Source organism: Hipposideros armiger, unplaced genomic scaffold, assembly GCF_001890085.2.
Source record: "Hipposideros armiger isolate ML-2016 unplaced genomic scaffold, ASM189008v1 scaffold_628, whole genome shotgun sequence".
In the NCBI taxonomy this organism is placed as follows: domain Eukaryota; kingdom Metazoa; phylum Chordata; class Mammalia; order Chiroptera; family Hipposideridae; genus Hipposideros; species Hipposideros armiger.
Window position 1 is genome coordinate 855,474 of NW_017731978.1, and position 7,679 is coordinate 863,152.

Here is a 7,679-nt window from a genome sequence, read left to right on the forward strand (position 1 = left end):
CAGGGTAGGTCTGTGCGGGAGGGGGAGGAGAGCGTAGTCCCGGTGCGCGCGGAGGGGGCGGGCTCTCGTGCCGCCGCTCAGGGGCGGGGTCGGCGCGCGCGTGCGATTGTGGAGAAAGGGGCGGGACCGGCCCTGCGCTGAGTGCTCTCTGCGGCCGTCCCTCTCCTGTCCTCCCGGGGTGGGCGGAGCCTCGGCTTGCCTTCCGCGCCCGGGCCTGATGGGTTGGGGGACGGGCAGGGGGTCTTCCGCGTGTGGCTGCGGGGCGAGGCAGGGAGGGGGCGTGAAGTCTGGTTTCCTCCTCCTCCTCGGGATCCGGTTGGCCGGAGGGGCCGCACGGAGCGGCGATGCCACGCCCCCGGGCCGTCCTCTCCCCCTCTTCCCCCCCCCCTCCGGTTTCCGCCTCCTCGGCAAGTGAGGCGGGGCTCGGGAAAGCCCGCTGTTGGGTCTGGCTGAGAGTCTCGGCGCCTAGATCTGCCCCGCCCTAGGTCTCCAGGGGTGGGCGGGGCCCCAGCCGACCAGAGCTGTGGAGGTGTCAGGACTTAACAGTTGTGGTACGGCCGTGCCTTTTGCCTGGGGCACAAGGGCCGGTTGCCAGAGCTGTTGTCTTCTCCTTGGTCCTTACAGTGGGGATGGCACCGTGCAGCTTGGAGAGTGAGAGCATGATCACCACCATTCCCCTCTTCGTTGTAATTATTGGGACGAGGTGCCCAAGGTCCTTTAGTTGAAGTCCGTGGTCGAACGCAACTCGTGCTATGACCATGCTTCTGCAGCGGTGATGGTGGGGGGAGGGACAGAGAGTCATCAGAGACTGGAAATGCGGCCGGGGGCAATCTTTCCTGGAGTTCTCTGCATGCTAAATTACCCTGGCTATACGGGGCGGGGCTTCCGTTGAGCCAATGGGGCGGTGGGTAGTTAGACTTGGCCACTGTTTCGGTGCCTTAGAACTTCAAACCCAGTTAGCCGTGAAAAGGCTGTGGAAGCTCCTGCTCTTCGCAAGGCTCAGATTTAGAAAAGGAAGGATAGGATTTGTATTTTGCTACTTAAAATGATTTGTTTATAAAACATGGTGATTTGTAAAAAGAACTATATAAAATACTCTTGATTCCTTCTACCTTTGCATTTCTGAATGCTTTCATTGTATAGGTGGTTCTGCTATATGAGCTTAATTTCACAAAGAAATAAGTTGCAATTTAGGTAACTATAGTTGTTCTTGAAAAGTCTTCTGGTTTTATGTAGTTGTTGGAACATCTAGACCACTTTCTAGTCGATAAAATCTAGTGTTCTAGCCCTGTTTTATTACAGAAAGTAGAGTGAAGTCAAGCACTTGTGTGCATGCTTTATGTAGTGTTACCCTCCAACCAGTACAGACTGGGGAGTTGCCTTAGGACATTTCAGGTTTAATGAACCATTTTAATTGAAAATTTTGCTCTCACTTGATACATTCTCTTAAGAGAAATTAAGTGTTTTTGGTAATTTTCATGAGAAAATAATATGTTCTTTATTCAGTAACATCTTAGCAAGCCCTCTGGGCACTTATCTGAACTAAAATAAATTCTAGATTTGTACTTTGCTCAGTTGGGACTGAGCTTGGTGCGCTATGTAAGACTCACGTGAAGAGAGTAAGTCCCACCTTCTCAGCGAAGGAAGTAGGAGTGACAACAGTAGCTTTTTAGTTTGATTAATGAGAGCTGTAACAGAATTGGTCTGGAGACTGAAAACCTGGGTGTTTTTCCTGCTACTATAAGCTGGCAAAGATAGTGGAGAACTTACCATTGAGGAAAGTTCGGTCGACACATAGTTGTTCCCACCATTCGCAGTGCAGTGTGCTTGGAAATGGAAGACGTACTTCTTGCCCTGAAAGACTATATTGCCAGGCAGCCGGTTAGCTCAGGTGGTTAGAATGCAGGCTCGTAACACCGAAGTTGCCGGTTCGAATCCTACATGGGCCACGGAGCTGCACCCTCCACAACTAGATTGAAACAACTACTTGACTTGGAGCTGATGGGTCCTGGAAAAACACAGTTCCCCAATAAAATTTCTTGAAAAAAAAATATATACATATATATGTATGTGCATACATACATATGTATATGTGTGTGTGTGTGTGTGTGTGTGTGTGTGTATATATATATATATATATATATATATATATATATATATATATGGCCTATTGGTGTGGCAGCGTCACAAGCACCACACAGGCTTTAATAATTCAAGTAAGAGGGCCGGCCGAGTGGCTCAGTTGGTTAAGAGTTTGCTCAAGAGTTTGAGCTCTGATCAACAGCGGTTCGAGTCCCACCCAAGCTGAGCAGCCACTGAGCTGCCAACAGGTAGCAGGATGGCTCAGCTAAAAAAAAGCAAGTAAGAACCTAGATATAGTTTTAGGAAAGTTTTCATAAATGCTTGTTATCTGTCCAAGTGTATAGTTTTGTCAGAATTAAAGGCCCTAGATAGAATCGCATTTTGTAATTATGAAGGTTTCACTTAAAGAGTAAGATTTTTTTTCTTTTTTAAGGAAGGAGGTGTGTGGTGATTTGATAAGATTTCTGGCAAAGCATAGTCCTGTTCACATCTTCAGTGTAAAAAGCTACTGTTACACTGGAGAGCTGTGTAAGGCAGATGTTAATGGCTGTCAATTTTAGTTGGGATGAAAAGATTACGTTCATGACATTCAGTAATCTAGTGCAGGTCTTTAAAAGGCTTTCTCATTCTTCTGGTTAACTCTACCAAGAGTGTTACTTTCTGTAGTTCTTATCAAAATGATAGTTACTTACTTTTTCAAAGTACACCTTCTGTCTCCGTGAATAATAAAAACTCAAGATTTATTGAGCCCTTACTGTGTCCCAAGCACTGAGTTAGGCACTGTACATTTATTAACCCATTTAATTTTCATGACAGTCCTGTATAGTGGGGACTGTGAAACCCATGTTTTAAAGATGAGTGGCACAGAGAGGTTAGACATACGTTAAGTGGCCAACCAGGATCAGAATCCAGGCATTCTGGTTCCAGAGGCCATGCTCTTAACTCTGCACTTCAGCTGCCTCTGGTCTAAGGATAGTAAACAGAAGGAACAGTGTGCTTTTTTAAAATTGTGGTAAAAAGAGCCGGCCAAGTGGTGCGCTGGTTAAGCATTGGCTTGGGACATCAGCTCTGAGCAGCAGGGCCCTGGTTCGGATCCCACATGAGGGCCAGTGATGCTGTGCCCTCGACAGCTAAGATGGTGAACAATATTTCAACCTGGAGCTGGGCTGCCGTTAGTAGCCAGCGACAGCGTAGGCTGCAGCCCCTGGTGCAGTGGGCTGCCATGAGCTACCAGTGAGTGGCTGGCAGCCAGCATGAGCTGCCGTGAGCGGCTGTTCAATGGCCGGCAAGCGACTGCCTCACTGGGAAGAGCACAATGATAATAGCAACATGGGCCAGTGAAGCGACGTCCTCCACAACTAGACTGAAGAACAAAAGGACAGTAACTTGTCTGTTCCCCTTCCCCGATTCCCCAATATTGTTACTCGCCCCCAGTTCCCCAATAAAATCTTTAAAAAAAAATTGTGGTAAAGATATATATATATATATATATATATATATGTATATAACAAAATTTACTATCTGCACCATTTTTAAGTGTACAGTTCAGTGGCATTAAGGACATTCACATTGCTGTGCACCACCATCCACCTCCAGAACTTTTTCATTTTCCCAGACAAACTCTATACCCACTAAACAATAAAATAAATCTCCCCCCAGCCCCTGGCAACCACTATTCTATTGAGTTGTCGGAAAAGTCATGATGTATTTTTTCTATGTTTTTTGTTGCAAAAACGCATCATGACTTTTCCAACAACCCAATACTTACTGTCTCTGTGAGTGTGACTACTCTAAGTACATCACAGAAGTGGAATCATACAGTATTTGTCAGTTGTATCTGGCTTCTTTCACTTAGAACAGGGGTTGGCAAACTGCGGCTCGCAAGCCACATGCAGCTCTTTGGGTACGTTCTGTCTCAAAAGTTTGCCGACCCCTGGAAGAGCCCACTCTGTCCCTCATAACAGTTTAAAAATTATTCGAGAGCCATAAATATATTTTTACATAATCACCATTATGTGAATAGAGCATCCTTTAAAACTTTGATAAATGAAACTATGATAGTTTTATTTTCATTTTCAATTTTACTTCAGGTCCACATGTACGAACCCAGAGAGCCACATGTGGCTCGTAAGCCACAGTTTGCTGACCCCTGGCAGCTCTTCTGTCTCAAAAGATTGCCAGCCCCTGACTTAGAACAATGTCTTCAAGGTTTATCCATATTGTGTATGTCAGAATTACTTTTTTTTTTTTTAATTGGGGAATTGGGGGAGGGGAACAGACAAGTTGCTGTCATTTTGTTCTTCATTCTAGTTGTGGAGGACGTCACTTCACTGGCCCATGTTGGTATTATCATTGTACTCTTCCCAGCTGAGGCAGATTGGTTGGTGGCCACTGGACGGCTGCTCACGGCGGCTCTTGGCACCTCATGAAAGCTCATTTCAGCTGCCGGCCAACCCCACTGCAGCCTACGCCATCAACTCACGGCAGCCCAGCTCCAGGTTGAAGTATTGTTCACCATCTTAGCTGTAGAGAGTGCAGCGTAACTGGCCCTCATGTGGGATCCGAACCGGGGCCCTGCTGCTCAGAGCTGGCGTCCCAAGCCAACTGTTAACCAACGTGCTACTCGGCTGGCCCAAAATTACCTTTTTAACAGTGAATAATATTCCATTGTATATGCCACATTTCGATTATTTAGTCATGTGTTGATGGGCATTTGGGTTGTATCCACCTTTTGGCTGTTATGAATAATGCTGTTTTTGTGAATATAATAATGAACATGGGTGTATAAATATCTCTTCAAGTACCTCTTTCTCCTGGATGTATACCCAGAAGTGGAATTGCTGGATCATATGGCAATTCTGTGTTTAATTTTTTGAGGAACCAGCAGTATGATTTAGAAAGCAGCTTTGAGGAAAAAGTTTGGGACTCGGATTCTTAAGGTGAATTGAATCAACACCCATTTATTGACCACTTTCTTAAATAGCTATGGGGTGACACAGGAAGAAACTTTGTCCTCCAGATGTTTACACTGTTAGCTGGAAAGGCAGTATGCACGTTGATGGTTTTACTACACATTAGTATTGGTTAAATGCAATTAAGAGTCAAGTACCCAGAGCTGTAAGGAATTCAGAGGAGGAAGAGCCCACCTTTGGGTGGAGAAGGAGGGGACATGGAATGAGATAAACGTAATCTGAAATCATAGATCCAGTTGAAGCGAGTTGTTGAATGACTTTAGACATTTCATTCAAAGTACCTTCAGTGCTTTGAAGTGTTAAAAGGGATGGCATCATGTTGAAATTGGCAAGTGAATTGTGGTCTCTCTTTCAGAGTTTGTGAATCCTGCTTCTGCTTTGGAAGTTAGAATCACAATGAAGAAATTATGGAGTTGGCAATATATCTTGAGCTTGCTCAAGATATATTATTAAAATGGTCAACTATTTCCTAATACCTCTTTTCCTTCACATGGGTTCATGTTTCTGCTGCTTTAACGAGTAGTAGAAGTAATATCTTAGGATTTTTATCATCTCCTTGTTATAGTTTAAGTAAATCTGGATATTTGTTTTTTGTTGAGGTTAAGGTCAAATGATAAAACCCATCATACTTGGATAGTCTGTGAATCAGGGTTCTGCCATTATTGAATTACATTCTTTACAAATATTTCAAGGAATTTTGTTTTCCTGACTGACAGTTTTTTAAGTGTGAATTCTAATTGTCTTTAGACAATTATCTAATGGTCTTTTTAACAACACATTAAAACAAAAAAACCTTGCCTTTTTTAATTATGTAACTTTGTTTTTGGGTCTTTCTTCAAAAGACATGCCCAGTGGGAATTTGTCAGTTACAACCAAATGCATGGAGGTTTTGTGCCCGTACATTGGCAGGGCAGCTGCTTGACGCTGGTTTCTCAGGGAGCGCTTACTGGTGGTGCACAGTCTATCTAGATTGAGACTTAACTTTTTTTGATAGTGACAGTGCTGGGACACAGTAGGTAACAAATAGCTTACAAAGTGAATTCTAGTGGCATTTTAAAGTTTGCTAACTAGAGACTACCCCTGTTTAGTTGCAGTTGGCTTCAAAGTTAGTTAGGCATTTATTGTGAACAATTTCTAACATCGGTCTCTGTTTTTGCTCCTCCTGATTTTTGCTTTTGTACTCCCCACCCCCTTCTGGCTTGTGTGCCTGCCAGTCATTCGTATTTACCAGCGTCTTGGCAGCAGACACTTCCTCAGTCCTGCTGGTATTCTCCAGGGCTAGGCTTGCCACCTCGCAGGCTGTTGAAATATATACAGGTCCACAGCCCCTTTTCTGTAACTCTGAAATGCAAGAATTTTTGTTGCTTGGTTGGTTGGTTCCACGACTGATTTAGGGGCACAACCTGGTCTAGGCCTATCCCTTGTGGGGCAAATGTGAATGTGCTTCATTCTGGAGAGCTACCCTAGGCACTGTGCATATTACCTTTTCTAAAATCCAAACTGCTGATAACTCTCAAATTTCTATCTCTACCTGGGACCTGTCTCCCATGTACTATAGACTAACATAACCAGTGGCCCACTTTTTATGTCCTCTCAGATAGCTGCTAGGCATCTTTGACTTCTCACTTTCTGTCTTTTTCATATGTGGTCTATTGGCAAATCCTATTTACTCTGTATTCAAAGACCATGTCACTTCCCAATGGCTTTCCATTTCGGTCTGAGTATTAAGGCAGAGTCCTTATTATGACTGATGAGAGCCTACTATCCCCAACCCCATTACCTCTCTGACTTCATTTCCTAGTTGTCCCTATTTCCTCCATTCTGTTGCAGCTACCCAACCTTCCTGCTGTCCTTGGGAAATACCAAGCTCATATGTGCACCAGGTCACTGCGTTTGCTGCCCCTCTGTAGTGCTTCCACTGCTGTTTTCCACGTGGCTAGCTCCTTCCTTTACTCAGAAATTACTTTGTCAATGAGGTATTCTTTGGTCACTCTGATCTAAAATTTCAAAAACCTCCTCTTTTTTTTCTTCTTAACACTTGTCACTGTGTAATATTCTGAATGCTTTGTTTATCATCTTATTTGTTTGTTTCTACCACTGAAGTGTAAACTTGGTCAGGGAGGAGGGTTTTGTTTTGTTTACTCCTGTAGCCCCAGCTCCTGGAACAATGCCTGGCACATAGTATGTGCTCAGTAAATATTAGAGGATGCATGCATGCATGCATGAATGAATGATTTGGTCTCCACCACGGACAAGGCAGTGTGCTAAGCACAGTGGAGGATATAAAGATGGTTGAAGGTGTGTATGCCGTGTCTGTGTGGGGGCAGAAATAGAGCTAAGAGGATAAAGGCGGTATGAGGTGAGTGACACATCTCCTTATCCTCCTAAGAACCTTCTCTAGTCCTTTATAATGCTTTTTTTTTTCATTTGAATAGATCTTTTAATGTTTACTGCATAGTTCCTGCTAATTAATAGAAGATAAATGACATGGAATTTTTTTCCCTAAGTTTTTTTTTTTTTTTTTTTAGAAAAAACTAAGCCTCTAATTCAGTGCTTTCTAAAATGTAGTTCCTAGGGCCAGCCGAGAGGCACGTTGGTTAAGAGTTGGCTTGGGGGCCGGCCAAG

General features: G+C 44.1%; 1 protein-coding gene across 2 annotated transcripts in view; it reads left to right on the top strand.

Moving 5' to 3' along the window:
- Positions 1-7,679, top strand: part of SIN3A (SIN3 transcription regulator family member A) — a 63,356-nt gene that overhangs the window by 4,667 nt on the left and 51,010 nt on the right. The gene's annotated exons all lie outside the window — the stretch shown is intronic.